The sequence below is a fragment of the Macrobrachium rosenbergii genome, chromosome 1 (assembly GCF_040412425.1).
Source record: "Macrobrachium rosenbergii isolate ZJJX-2024 chromosome 1, ASM4041242v1, whole genome shotgun sequence".
Lineage (NCBI taxonomy): Eukaryota > Metazoa > Arthropoda > Malacostraca > Decapoda > Palaemonidae > Macrobrachium > Macrobrachium rosenbergii.
In genome coordinates, this window is record NC_089741.1 from 49,181,587 (window position 1) to 49,196,377 (window position 14,791).

A 14,791-nucleotide genomic window follows, 5' to 3' on the forward strand; every position below is an offset into this window, starting at 1 on the left:
TTATCCATGTGCATTCCTTGGCTGTGTACTGCAGTATAGGCAGTTATATTTTGTTCTGAACCATTCTTCAACAAAACTTGTGAATAAATTTAATAGTTTTTCTGATTTATTTAGTGCCAGAAGTTATCTCTTCCTAAGGACAGACCCAGCTTATTGATTCTTGTTTACCTTCTTCCAAACTTTTCCATGCTTATGGTTTGACTGCAGAATGCTTGAACCTTTCAACACAAGTTTGTTTTTAGTCTGCAGATCTATTGATGTTTTTAGATATGGAAAGTTATGGTCTTTGTGACATCCATCCTCGGTTTATCATGGAGTAGGGAGCCAGGCTTTCCACAAAAATTAGTTCATTTTTGCCAACCCTGGTCAGTGGTCTTTATCTTTATTTTTGGCACCATTTCATGTCAAATCAATCGTATCTTTCATTTCTGATGATCGATAAACCTGGTGGTAGACATATTGCGTCCCTGACCTACAATGGGGGGTCATTTCCTATGCTGCAACGTAATTTGATTTCTGTGGTAAGTCGATTTTTAGCTGTTGTTGGTGCTTTAACGGCGCTGACTTGATGTTGCATGAAGTTACAGCGCCTTTAACTTGATGCCTATTCTAACCCTTAGCGCCATCAGTAGCACTGAAAAAGCACCATAAGATTGAAGCTCAGTTGGTGGTGCCATAATTTGAGGAAGCTGTATTTAACTAACATTCTTTGGGGATTTATTCATTACAAGAATGTTTTCTAACTTTTATTTCTTTAGTAAATATTCAAACTAAGAATAATGTAGAAATAGAAGAGCATAGGGAAGTTACAAGGTAGGAGAATTTATTTTGATTCACGCAAAAGCACTTGGAAAAGATATTGCCTTACACCAGCTCATTTTCTGGTACCCTAAGTCTCTTGATGCCTAAGTGAATAGGTAGCCAATGTTTTGTGGAAAATTTCTATTTGTATGTATGTGCATTGTTTTGATAATGTATTTAGATAATCATAACTCCAGGTTATGCCGCTTGTATAAACTGCTATGTGCAATTTTGGTACTTAGTAAGATATCAGAAAACGAGCTCGTGTTAAACTGTTAGTACTGCATATAGAACCAGGTGAAAATCGACTGGCACTTGATTAATTGTACCCAGTCACTGCTTTTAACTAAAGCCATCAAAATTACCACATTATGGCTTAGCGTGAATGCACCCCAGGAATAATGTTTGAAGGGTAACTTTGATGAAAACAACATTACTGTACTTGTTAGTTTGGATGTTACTAAACTGAGTCTTAAACTACATAACAACTGAAACTTAAGAACATAACAGTAAAAAAATATAACAGGTACACTCCCATCACAGGAAGCGTAATCTCTATAGTAACAATTCCTCCAACCAGCAAGTATTTGCAAGGTTCTGTTCCAGTAGAATGGAATCTTTGCTCTTGCTTGTGGTCGTTAAATCATTCTTGGATCTTCCATGACAAAGCTTTGTAAAGTCCTAGATGAAGTTGGCCATCTGATGTTCTTTGATTGCTGTGACAAAGTTGTTGTAGTCTGTGAACCTGATTTAATTTTATTCGATTTTTACTCTACTCTTGATGAGTTTTCTCTTGTATGGAACTTCAGTTCTGCGGAAGCTGCATGAAAACCCTTCTGTCTTATTACACATGAAGGTGTGCACTTTTTCAATAATGACTGACTTGCCAACATCATAATGACTTCATTGGATTTCATGATCCACTCAAGTGATCTGGTAGCTGTGAACAGTGGGAGGACTCTCAGAGCTTGGAAAACTATTTTGTACTTTAGAAAGCCTGCGATGTCGATGCTAGACCAGTTATCCAGTTATCCTTTGCTTGTTTGCTAAAGAGGAAAATGATAGAAACAATGTTATTCTATGGTTTTCTTGCTCAAGACTACTAAATACTGTATCCTAACATACAAGTTAGTATTATGACTTTATTTATGGATATTCAAGTTTTTTATTGGAGGGGAAAGTTATTCTTATGCATAAAAGTATATTTAGTTTTATGTATGAATTATTTATTTAAAATATGTCTAACATATAAGTGAATTATGTAAAAGAACACTCATGAATAATTCGTTTAAGAGTATGAATAACAGTTTAAAGGAAAACTAGAACAAATAACAACAGAAAACCAAAATGGAAGAAGTCTCAAATAATACAAAATAATTATATTAGAATGGAGACGAATGGAAGACTTGGTTTTCGAGCACAAAGAGAAAGAAAATAAAAAGACAGATGAAATCAGGTCCTAAGAACGCAATAATTTTGTACTTGAAGAACAACAATGCCGTTGTGATACCTTCAGCCAATATCTAAAATAGAAACTACATGTTACATATACGAAGAAGATGTGGAAGGAGGAAAGTAATGTAAAAGTTAAAGAAAGGTTTTAAAAATATAAAGGAAATCGAAGTAAATATTTTCGCCAAAGAGGAAATCAGAAACAAAAGGGAAACTCTGTCAAGAGGTTGCTTAGATGGCGAGGCCGGATCCAAAGGTTTGAGGTAAAACAAGGGTTTGGCGACATTTAAATCTTCATTCTTGATGAGCACCACTTCATAAGGAATAAGCGAAACAGTTAAGCAGGTTTCCACAGAGTACAGTGCTCTAATTAGGAAAGATAACTAAACGAACGAGAGAGAGAAACAGCCCAAGAGAAATAAAGCAAAACGCAAACGTAAAAATAAGACTTACGTCTAGGTCTTAAATCTGAGTATCCTTTCTTGCCGAATTTGTGTGTCCCATAATTTGTTGCGCCATAACGCCTCTGGCCGGGCTTTCTCCGTCTCTGGAGGTTGATGAAACCTTGTGCGTCGACAGATACTAGGGCAAACACACACAACAAGAATACCAGTAGTAGCTGAAAGGGAATTGATAGGTCGTTAAATGATCTCGGTGTGCCACACAAACACACCGTGACTTTTCACCTAACAATGCAAGTAAAGCCAGCAATGCAATCATAAGTCGGGTCAGTCTCCTTTAAACCTATTTATGATTTTCAAGGAATTATAGTTTTTCAGTCAATGATTCTTTGGTTTTATGGAAATGGGGTTTCATTATTATTTAAAAACGTAAGAGCAAGATTTTTACTTTGATCCTTATTTAGTATGACTGCTGCATACATGCAGGGAAAACTTGAAACACTCGTTTCGAAAATCATGCTGTTTGCCCTACTTTTGACTCGCTTGGCTGAATGAATGATGATTATTATTATTATTATTATTATTATTATTATTATTATTATTATTATTATTATTATTTGGGATTCCATCCCTCCATACTCTAGTCTAACAAGTATTAGACTGCTTCTTGTCTTAGTGCAGTGTTGTTGTCGATTGACTGGTTTTGAAATTTTCCGGTTCATTAACCATACTGCCTTGCTTCTGTTTCAAATCTGATGTTGTTTTTCTTGTTTTCTCTATCCTTGAACTCATCTTTTATTATTTATTTAGGCCTTGGTTTTATATGGCTTTTAGCTGCGTATTTATAATCTTGCGCGCGCGCGCGCACACATTCTCTCTCTCTCTCTCTCTCTCTCTCTCTCTCTCTCTCTCTCTCTCTCTCTCTCTCTCTATATATATATATATATATATATATATATATATATATATATATATATATATATATATATATATATATATATATATATATATATATATATATATATATATATATATATATATATATTTAATTATACACGTATATATATACATACATACGTGTGCATATATCTATATATCTTACCCTTACATTTCAGTAATTAATTGTTTAAAGAAGTCGCCTATGTGTTGGTTACAATCGGGCGAAATTTTCTGTTTGGTAAATCACCGAGTTCATGATAAGTTATTTTGCTATCAGCATTATTGAAAGAAATTACCAAGATATTTATGTATTTAGGAATAGTACGGTGAATTTCAGTGACGATACGAAATCCCTCCCTCCTTTTTTGAAGGGTGAATTACTGGAAATCTGTAGAGGGATTTCAACGAAAACTGAAATGTAGGCGTATACGAGGAACTTCTATTGGTGCAGGTTAGGACCGGTGGAATTCATCTTGGAACAAGTTCCGGGCAAGGAGTAGAATTGCTAAAGATCAGGTTTATGAGAGGAGTCATATCTCTAAATTCTTGAACTATATAACGGTTGTCGTATTTTCTTTATGACAATCCAGCCTTTTTGGTTCAGCATCGCCAACTCGATATTTTTGTGAAGAAACCAAGACAGTCATTTTTTGCACAAATGAGACATTCCGATGACGATGACCACCGCTTTTACGACACCATTCTACTAAAATCAATCAAGAAGCACATTCGGAAAGCTGTTTTGATAAAGGTTCTCACGTGATGACAAACGAATTGCGAGACAAAAAATATTTTACGAAATAAAGTGGGAAAAAACTGCATAAATTAAATGGAATTCGGAGAGAGAGAGAGAGAGAGAAATGGTGGAGGGACGGAGAGGTCAGCAAAGTCTACTGACACCCGATTACTTACCACTTTCATGTCCATGATGATGAGTCTGGGAAGTGAAGACCAGTTTTACGCACGCTGAAACAAAAGGGTCAGGATGAGCCGATGAGCGCGAATTATGGCATGACGAAACTGTTACTATGTGTGGTACGATTGCGGGTGCTTTTCAGCGCAGTCGGATAGATAAAGAGATGTTCTTATTTTTCTGCATTAAAATACTAAAGTGAACAATAGAGGCACCAGACCCACTATGCCGCAGAGTTTACACATCGCAATATACAATAATAATGATGGGCTAGCGTAGTAAGCCGCGTATATAGCGTCTGTACGTAAAAAGGTATGTTATTTACGAAATCAACATAGAAACCAAAAGAATAATAAAATTTACAAATGAGATATAGCCATGGAACCACAAGAATACGTAATTATATGCAACCTATTAAAACATGAGCAACTGAATTTTCTAAGCTAGCAGATTAAAAAAAAGCACACAACATACATGCAGTACAGTATGTTAATCCTTGTGCTGTAATGCGTGTGCCTATGGTTATGCATCATATCGTCTGGGGGTTCTGTATGGTTATAAATTACCTCGTCCAAGAGGATTGTGGTTATTTATCTGAAACATACGGCCATGTATATATGTATTTATATTCTTACATATAGTACATGTAATTTGTGTATAGTCTTTACTGCGGGGAAAGACAAGACGGATCAATGAGCTATATTGTTTTTGTTTTTTATTTTATTACCTTGTAGATGAATACATTAACTTAAAGAAATGCAGGGTGAGTCAGTAGAAGGTGTCGCTAGATAGACTAACAGACAGACAGAGATTAATGGACTTTGCCTTAGAAGAAAGTATTGCATTTTTTAACGCAGCCAGCCGATAATAAACTGGGGAAAGACACGTTGAGTTCACAGTTTATATATATATATATATTATATATATATATATATATATATATATATATATATATATATATATATATGAATTATGCATCATTAATGAATAAGCTCTTCGCTGCTTCTACCAAAAATGTATTCCCAGATAGGCTATGCAATGATACGTGGATTTTCAATAAAAATGGTTGGTTTATATAATACATGAGTTACCAGTGTATGGATAAATTTATTTTGCTGGTCTGAGGAAGTTTTTATTTATGTATCAGTGCACTGCACGCACTCAGGTGTTGCCATATATTTGCACTGACTTCTCGCGGGCATCGTATTACGTGTATTTTATTTTTCCTCATTCACAGAGCTCTATTTGAGTACGTATCCCCAGAATCAAGGACGATCTGTAATTATTAGAAATTATTAAAGAATTTTAAATGTACCTCCCCCCCTCCCCTTGTCTCTTTCCTGACAATTTCGTTACAGCTACCGGTCGACAGTTTTGTTTTCTCTTGTCATTTTGCAAAAGTACTGTAGTTATTCCGGCATTGCCGCTTTATTTCAGCATTTGTAGATAAATGTTTATTATGTAATTCAGTAAATAACGCATTGAGATAACAGAAAGATGCAAACACCATTTTACTCAAATAAGACCCGGCCACGATCTCGATTGTCAAATGACCGCAATGCAGTGTTTTATGCTAAACATTAATCATTTATACCAGCAAGCTAAATTTAATCCAGATCTAATAGAGAGTAGTAGGTACCCAATAGTGGTAATATGTATAAAAAGAGAAAAGTAAACTCCTGCCCCTAATACGTACGTACCTCACGTCTTTTCGTTAGACACCCTCCAACTGCACTAACTTTTGAATACCTGAGAACTCGACCGAAGAGTGAGTTCGGCCGGGCAATGGCCCGGTTTATATCTTGGGTTACCGACTGGTGACTCTCTCTCTCTCTCTCTCTCTCTCTCTCTCTCTCTCTCTCTCTCTCTCTCTCTCCTTTAACATCATCATCATCATCTTAGCTGCAAACAGGTTGTAATCGTAAACCTATGTGAAGTGATGTTTATGGTCTCGTAAAGCTATGATCATTTCTTCTATTGTTATTATTGTTGTTACTGTGGTTTGATTATTTATTTATAATGCTGTTAGTCAGTGCCCACAGAAATCTGTTGATCATGGATAATTTTACTAGTAAAACGGCGTTTCGGGGGAAAAAAAAAATCACACTGCAATGCAGTAGAAAAGAACGAGGTAAAGGTTTTTGGTTGTCGATCCAAGCTACTTTCAGTATTTGGAAAAGGTTCCATTAAACTTTAAAGAATAGCTTAAACCTTCTGCTTTTTTATTTACCCAGTTTCGAATAACTTCAGGATGATTATGTGTGCATGAAATCAAAACTGACTTTTGACTGTATTGAAAGACTGGGTGGGGAAAAACGTGTTGATTCTGGGCTTGCATTGCAAGCTTTGCCTACTCACTGTCAAATCTAATAGCATTCGTGTACTTTCGGGAAAGTAGCTTACAAAATGATTGTAGTACCTGGAAGATACTGAATGCGGGTACTAATTTGCCATCGGTTTAATGTATACACACACACACATATATATATTATATATACTGTATATATATTTATATACATACATACATACATACATACATACATACATACAAAAGACTTCATTCCAGATGTAAAGACTTAAATCTCTCCCTCTTTCAACTTTTCGGTAATATGACATTCGAACCTGCGCTCCCTTACAGATGTAGCCGCAATGATTGAAATTCTGGCTATCAACTCATAATTTTGAACAGAACAGGGAAACAAACGAAAGTGAAAGCTACTCTCAGTTTGATAAAAAATAGGGGATAATGTCACTAGAATGTTAATTATATTGAGACTTCTCCGCGGTTGTTTAGTGTTTGACATATTAAATACATCCAGAAGATAAATAGATATTCAACGTATCAGAGAAGCCCACAAGAAAAAGCCATAGCTGACTAAAGCGTCTGAAATATACGATATTGAATCTAGTTTCAAAATCTGAGAAAATTCATTGTCAGAATGTTAACTCAAATCATTCATACATTAGTTCAAAGATCAAAACCAAATTTCAAAAAAAAAAAAAAAAAAAAAAATTCAAGAGAGGCTGTTCTGTGGCCCACCTTCAACCAATTATTGTCACTGGTAATTTAAGTTTTATCTGCGATTAGGGGAGTCATCCTAAAAGTTCGAAGTTTTCAAGCTGGGATATCCTTTATTTGTTGCGTTAAAATAATGCCATATATTTCTTTAAAGATCAGAATATTTTAGAGCAGTACGTAGAGGACAATAATCCCACGAAGCGTAAATTTAAATCTCTAGATCATAAATTAAAAAATTATTAGCAAATCTAGAGACTGTTGGCTGTATAAATATTATATTATAGTCCCAAAAATTTCAAATCCGTAGGGCGGTTATAGTGGCGTCATTGCACCTCACGTGGTGCACTGTAGGTATTAGGCCTACTAAACGTTGTTTGCAGCCTTCCTTCGGCCACTAGCTGCAACCATTTTTTAGCCTTTTACCTGTTACCTCCATTTCCGCTGTCCAACCACTCCGGTTCCCTCTTTTCATTGTCGTAAGCGCTGAATGGCTGATAGTCCCCCAGTGCTTGGCTTTGTAGCTGAAATTTCATTAATCAATCAAATCTACTTTGCGGTAAAATCTTCTTCCTCACGTAAAATCTATTGCAATGAGTCTCGTACTAAAATGTTGGTAAATATCCGTTATCATCAATTATCATATATCTTCTTAGTGTGCACTGTTTTCTGTTCCCTGTTGTTTCATGGTTTGGATGTATCTGAACATAGTAGTAATATTCCTAATAACACATCTGGAAATTATGCCATTTTTCACCAACCGTATTGTCCCGTAAGGCATGTTACAGTGGATAATATATGTACTGTGAACACTTGTATTTATTGCTGGATTTTCTTCAGTGTAACGAGATATCATTTATTTATATGCCGTAATTTTTTTTTTTCGTAACCACGAATAAGGATTGTAAGTGCTGATTATTGTTGAAGCTTTGTGTACAGAGAGAAAATAATGCAGTATCTTAGCTACCGTGTCTGTATCATAAAAGCAGGTGCCTTGGACATAGTGACATGGTGGGGGGTTCATTTCTGTACCAGCAGTGAAAGCTGTTTTGAGTAAAATGCAGAATTTACCAGTATTTGGTAGTTAGCGCATAGAAAGGTCGTAAATCAAGTCAGTTGAAACGAAAGGTTCTCTCTCTCTCTCTCTCTCTCTCTCTCTCTCTCTCTCTCTCTCAGTGACATGCATCTGTATATTTATAGTACACTTGTATTAACAGGTATGAACATCTGTGAACTTATGAGATGTACTTATTAAAAATTTAAATTTTTTTTTATTGCTTGGGCATTTTCTCTTGAATTTTTCCATTGATTCTTATTATGTTAACGGGAAGGATTTCAGATATTCACAATAAACATTAGGAGGCTGAGGATTTCTACGATGTTGCTTAACAAACATTAAAAATATGAAATAAATAACACCTGTCAGAAGGTACATAGGTTTAAGATTTTATTTGACTTCTTAGTGATTATCAAGGGGAAATAACGAAATCGAAAAATTATTGTCATATGAATAGAACCCCCTCTCCCCATTTGCTTGTTTGCTTCATTACATAGGAGACGATTTACATTGATTTTGAAATGAAAGCAGTATGAGAGTTATTGTATTTTACAAGATGTGCATTGTATATATATATATATATATATATATATATATATATATATATTATATATATGTGTGTGTATATATATTATATATATATATATGTTTATATTATATATATATATATATATATATATATATATATATATATATATATATATATAGATAGATAGTAAGGGAGATTCTTTTGTGGTAAAGACACAGCGCTTTGAAAGCGTCAGGAAACAGTCGTCTTCTATACAGGCATCAGCAGTAGAGCCCTTTACTAAGGTCAATAACCTTTAATTTGGTGACGGTCTCAACTCCTAGCCTTTTTTACACCTGACTTCACAATCTCGCAGATACCTAGGGAAGTCAGCCACTCCAGATTAAACTTCTTTCACGCCGTTAATTTTAAGAACGCTGAGTTCAGTGCCTTCGTTTGTGTTTTTGAAATAATTTAATCCTGCCTCTTTTTGAAAAGCGGAGTTTGTTATACTTGGTGAGATAGAGAATTAAATTTCACATTTTTTATGACTGTTCAGAGTACACTTACGAACGAATATATTGAGCCACGGAGTTTTTGTGCCATTCAGAACTTCAGGACAACAGGTTTATAAAAACGAATTGTTTTACACACACACACACGCACACACATATACACATACTTACGAACGAACACTCCCCTCTCACTCGTAGTTACGGCCGAGTAGCTTTCCTTACGTAAGTTTAAGTGGGTCGCTGCCATACCTTGGCTAGGGGTAAAAAAAAACGTCTGCCCACCTACAAAGGATTCTTTCGCTCAGAGATCCAGATCTCTACGCATAAAATCACTCGTAAATCAGTTACTGTATTCACTTTATAATATTATCTTTTGGAAAAGCTTTTGTGGATTTCAGGAATGAATTTCAAGATTTAGGCTGGGATAAGATAAATTTAGCATAGGGGTTCTTGGGAAGGAGTTTTGAAGTGTGTTAGAAAATTGAAAATATAGGAGACAAAACAAATGCAGGTAAACTCAGCTATAAGGTTCTAGATACGAACGGACTGATGAAGGTATTTTGTACGTTAATTAATGACAGCATCGTCTTCGGAGTATTTTACTTATCAGCGCAGACGTAAAAGTGAAAAAGAAGGCATATGATTTCTTATGAGGGTTTTGTAGTGATTTTTATATATGTATGAGGCTTGTCTACGTATGACTGCGTGCTATTGTAATCACTGTCACTGCGATTTATGAGAAATGTCAAGAGGATGCCTCAGAGGCGTAGGAGCAGGTTTTGATGTAGCATTAATTTGTCTAGTCATGTAGATCCAGATACATTTTCCCAGGGTAGGAGTTTTTCTTTGTCGTTCGTTCTGAGACTCTGTTAGAGTCATCATTATATCTGGTTCTTGATTCTACGTTGCCATTTAAAAACGGGCCAGGATTAAGTATCAATTAAATCAGTACTTGAGATACACTTAGCAAATACGCTCGTAGTTGTGTGTGCACATCATACGTACTTACATACATACATACATACACACACACACACATATATACTACTTGACAGCGATCATTGCTATGTTAAACAAGCCATAAAACATATGAGAGATATTACATAATACAACACACAAATCATAAACAGGGACCGTTATTTACAGCAATAATTTTATACTGTATTAAAGAAACTATTCAACAAACGAGAGCAGTCGTCAACTGTGACCGGAATCAAAACTTAAGTCTGCTGACATGGTTTGATGCATTAAACCAGTTTTTAATTTTTATGCTCCTAAGCAAGTTCTATTAATTCCACTGACGGGACCAGTATCGCCAGTATGAGAAATTTATCATTATCTCGAGAGCTACGAAGGGTGACACAGATTCAAGGCAAACAATTCTATATATATATATATATATATATATATATATATATATATATATATATATATATATATATATATATATATATATATATATATATATAAACACAGTAACAGTATCTAAGGTGGGTAATGTAGATATTACGCCAATTGTAACCGTTGTTATCTGGGCTTTTCCGGTTTGCGAATACCTTCGTTTTTATATTCTAAGTATTTGTATTTTTATTATCTATTTATTATTATTCTTTCATGCTTCGTGCTAGGCTCTTCCAGTCCTGTTTCTCGTCTCGAAGTTATCCCTTTATTTTATCTGAACGATTAAACTTCATCATATTTCTTTATTACAAATTTCATCATGTATATAAGCTGTTTTTTTTTTTTTTTGTCTCAAACTCTAAAGTGCCAAGGGGCCAGTAACCTATATGAGATCGGATGCTGTAATGAAAGCAAAAGCGCTAATTAACTTATCGTTGAGAAGATTGCTGCAGGTACATAAATAAATATAAGCGATGCATTGAATGATGGATGTGTGGACCGTTACGTTTTCACTACAAAGACCATTTAAAGATTGAAAGTGTGGGCCATAAACCGGAAATGAACAAGTAAAAGTGGTCCAAGACTTTCCATAAAAGGTAGCGACCAAGCAGGCTAGCGTGCTTGGCTTCGCTTGCAACTTGCTTATTTGGAATTTGTTCGTCTGTTTTCTTCTTCGGCCGTCTAACACGTAGCACATCTGCCAAAAGACCAAATAAATTAGTTACAGCTAATATTACCAGTTTGTTGCAAGTATAATCGATGGTTAGTGAAGCGCATTGGGTAGTCTGTACTGCTTTTAAGTAGAAGAAGCAGTAGTACGTTTTGGGGCATCTTCCAACGTATCGCCGCAAAATATTAGTGATAAAACTAGTCTCGGGCCTGTTCTTGCTTATGTAAGACCGTACAGAATATATGCGAATTTTGCATCGACACTGAAGTGATGGCTCCAGGCACTGCCATTATATTTTCAAAAACATTACACCGGAAGGTAAAGGGCTGAGCTTCAAGCAACTCTTCATAAATACGCATGCCTTTTGCTTGTTCGTTTAATGTCAGTGACCATATGAATATTTAAAAGATCATAATGGAACTAATAAATTTCGTGTTGATTTCATTACAAATGCTGCTGATAAAGCAATACCAAAATCCAAATCTCATCCAGAGAGAGGTTAGACCGAGCAAGTGCGTAGGCTGTTACACACGGGAAGACATGGGTACACATTGCTTTTTGTTTAGCAGAATGCCAAGAAATTGTGCTAAAAATTAACGTTATATCACTACATTTATCTTGATTTGCCGGTTCTTAACTATACAGTTATTTTGAATTAACGGTATTTATTTTCCGATTTAAATATTTTTACAATACAGTAATTACTAATTATGTAAGTGCATGATGAAGTTTTGTTTTCATAACTCCTTGAAAACTTGCTGCTAGATCTTGTTACTGAAGACCTTTGTTCTATTGACACCATGATGAAATCAAAAGTATTCTTCCTAATTCCACCTGCATTGAGCGACGTGTGTCCTATCTGAAAGCTAAATTATTTTATTACAAGGATTACTGAATTCCTTAGAATAGGCCGGTGGCGGTGATCCTGGTAGCTGTGACGACAGTTACCTTACGATCATAGAATGTCTGCTTCGAGATTCGGTAACAGTGAACGTTTATACGAGGTAGGGCTGTTAACTACGCATATACCCGTGTCTCTTTAGCGGTGTTGGGGGTCGACGTATGCATAATAAATTCTAATGGTAACGCTTTTCATTATGCAAGACGTTTATGCATTTTGTGAAGAATTCTTTTCTTTTAGTAATAATTGTTTATCGCTCAGTGTACTATTTCGGACGGCTGTGACGTTAGGTTGCACCTTTTTAATTTTCTGTAAAGGAAAACTGTTGTGCCGGCTTAGTGTTTCCGTCCGCACTTTCTTCTGTCCGCACTTTTTCTGTCCGCCCTCAGGTCTTAAAAACTACTGAGGCTAGGGGACTGCAAATTGGTATGTTGATCATCTACCCTCCAATCATCAAACATACCAAATTGCAGCCCACAAGCCTCAGTAGTTTTGATTTTATTTAAGGTTAACGTGAGTCAAGGTCATGCGTCTGGCAACGATATAGGACAGGCCACCATCGGGCCGAGGCCACCGAAAGATAGATCCATTTTCGTTTGCCTTGATTATACGCTGTACAGAAAACTCGATTGCGCTGAAGACACTTCGGCGCATTTTTCACTTGTTTTAGCTTATATCTGTAAACTGTAAGCCGCTGCCTCTTCCTTTATCCCTGCCGCAATGTTGTCCAGTCTTTTGCCATGAGGTTCAATTATTGATTTTCGCCATTTTTGACATATTATTACAAAACTTATGATCAAAACTAGATGTAAAGACTAGTCGCTGTTATTCCCGATTTCTTATATACTGAGATTAATTATTGATCTATTAATCTGTTTACATGTTATTTTCACTTGTACTTTACTGTATTTCTCTTCTCGTTGCGGCGAGTTCAGCAAGAGTTTGTGAACAGTAATAGAATTTATTTGACGGAATATTTGATAACACATGGCTTGCACCCAGCACATTTAGAAAATACAAAAAGCAGCTTTCATGGGCTAGTTTCTCTAGCGAAGGCTTTTTTAATAACTTGAATTGTATTCTTTTAAATTTAATTTCAGCACAATATGCTAATATATGATATAAGTTACACTCATATTATAAGTATTCTGACGACGGCCCTTTAAATCTTAGAGTCATTTTATTAATGCACATTCATGAGAATCGCTTTCCATATTACGATAGAAATGCAGTTTACGATAGAGAACCTTTACTTAAAGGTTTTCGAATCTGCACCACGAATGATAAAGTTCCAAGTCTCTTGATTAAAATCACGAAGCTTTGGATCTTGGTTCATATTAAATAAAAAGACGGTGACCCCAGCTTAACTTAGTGAAATACGGGGTAGATTGGGTGAGACAGATATTGACTGAAATTTTAAAGATAGTTGTGCCAGATAAATGGATTATATTAACTCGAGTTTGATAAGTGATTGTTTGAGGTAAACAGGATGCGTTCCTAAATTACATAAGTGATTGTTTAGGTGAGTTCCGTATACAGGTGATTCGTGTGGTTCCAGATTTTCTTGATGGTGCGGGTGAACCGCAGATGGCAAGATACATTGTAATTGCTTTAAACTGTCTAGATTTTACTGTTTCTCTCAGTTATTTTTATGAAATAAACTCCAAATACTTGATAGGGCACATCGCTTACGATGCCCTTGTACCTAATTTGGTGAAGGTACCACATTCTCTCTCTCTCTTCTTCTGTATGTATGTGTGTTTGTGACACAAATTAAACCAATGCCCATCATTCCGCATTAAATACAAAGTCGTTTTTCTTCACAAGGTATTCAGATTATTATTTCATTGCTCAGGAACCCATAACCTTGCTGTTGAGACGTACTATGGTCTGGGCCCAGATCCTGACTTTATAGACAATCTGGAATAGGAAGCTTCTGAAGTATCGTCACACCTGACCTGTAACCTTCTTCCAGGTGCTCACTCACAGTATGCCCCTAAGCTTTCCACTCTCACGGAAAATTCCAGGCTGGAACTGAAAGCTTCCGAGATTATCTACAACTCCAACAGGAATGTCGAACGTCAGAGGCATCCTGTCAGTTTTTGGTCTTATTTCGTTGAATTTGTTTCAAACAACTGCTTAGCCTCGACGTGCTTCTATCGGTGAGGCGTCAGTTCTTTTGTAAACAATCTGATATTCTCTGAGGTTTTGAAGTTC

At 35.7% G+C, this 14,791-nt stretch overlaps 1 protein-coding gene and 1 long non-coding RNA gene across 2 annotated transcripts in view; one reads left to right on the top strand and one right to left on the bottom strand.

Annotated features, from left to right (window-relative positions):
* The window catches only part of LOC136836329 (5-hydroxymethyl-dUMP N-hydrolase-like), a 53,610-nt gene that overhangs the window by 3,875 nt on the left and 34,944 nt on the right, over nucleotides 1–14,791 (top strand). The window lies entirely within an intron of this gene.
* Nucleotides 728–6,304, bottom strand: LOC136841638 (uncharacterized). Its single transcript, XR_010854049.1, has 4 exons — nucleotides 6,207–6,304; nucleotides 4,506–4,559; nucleotides 2,707–2,872; nucleotides 728–1,847 (listed from the first exon to the last, which is right to left on the bottom strand). It is a non-coding gene; the product is annotated as an uncharacterized lncRNA (long non-coding RNA).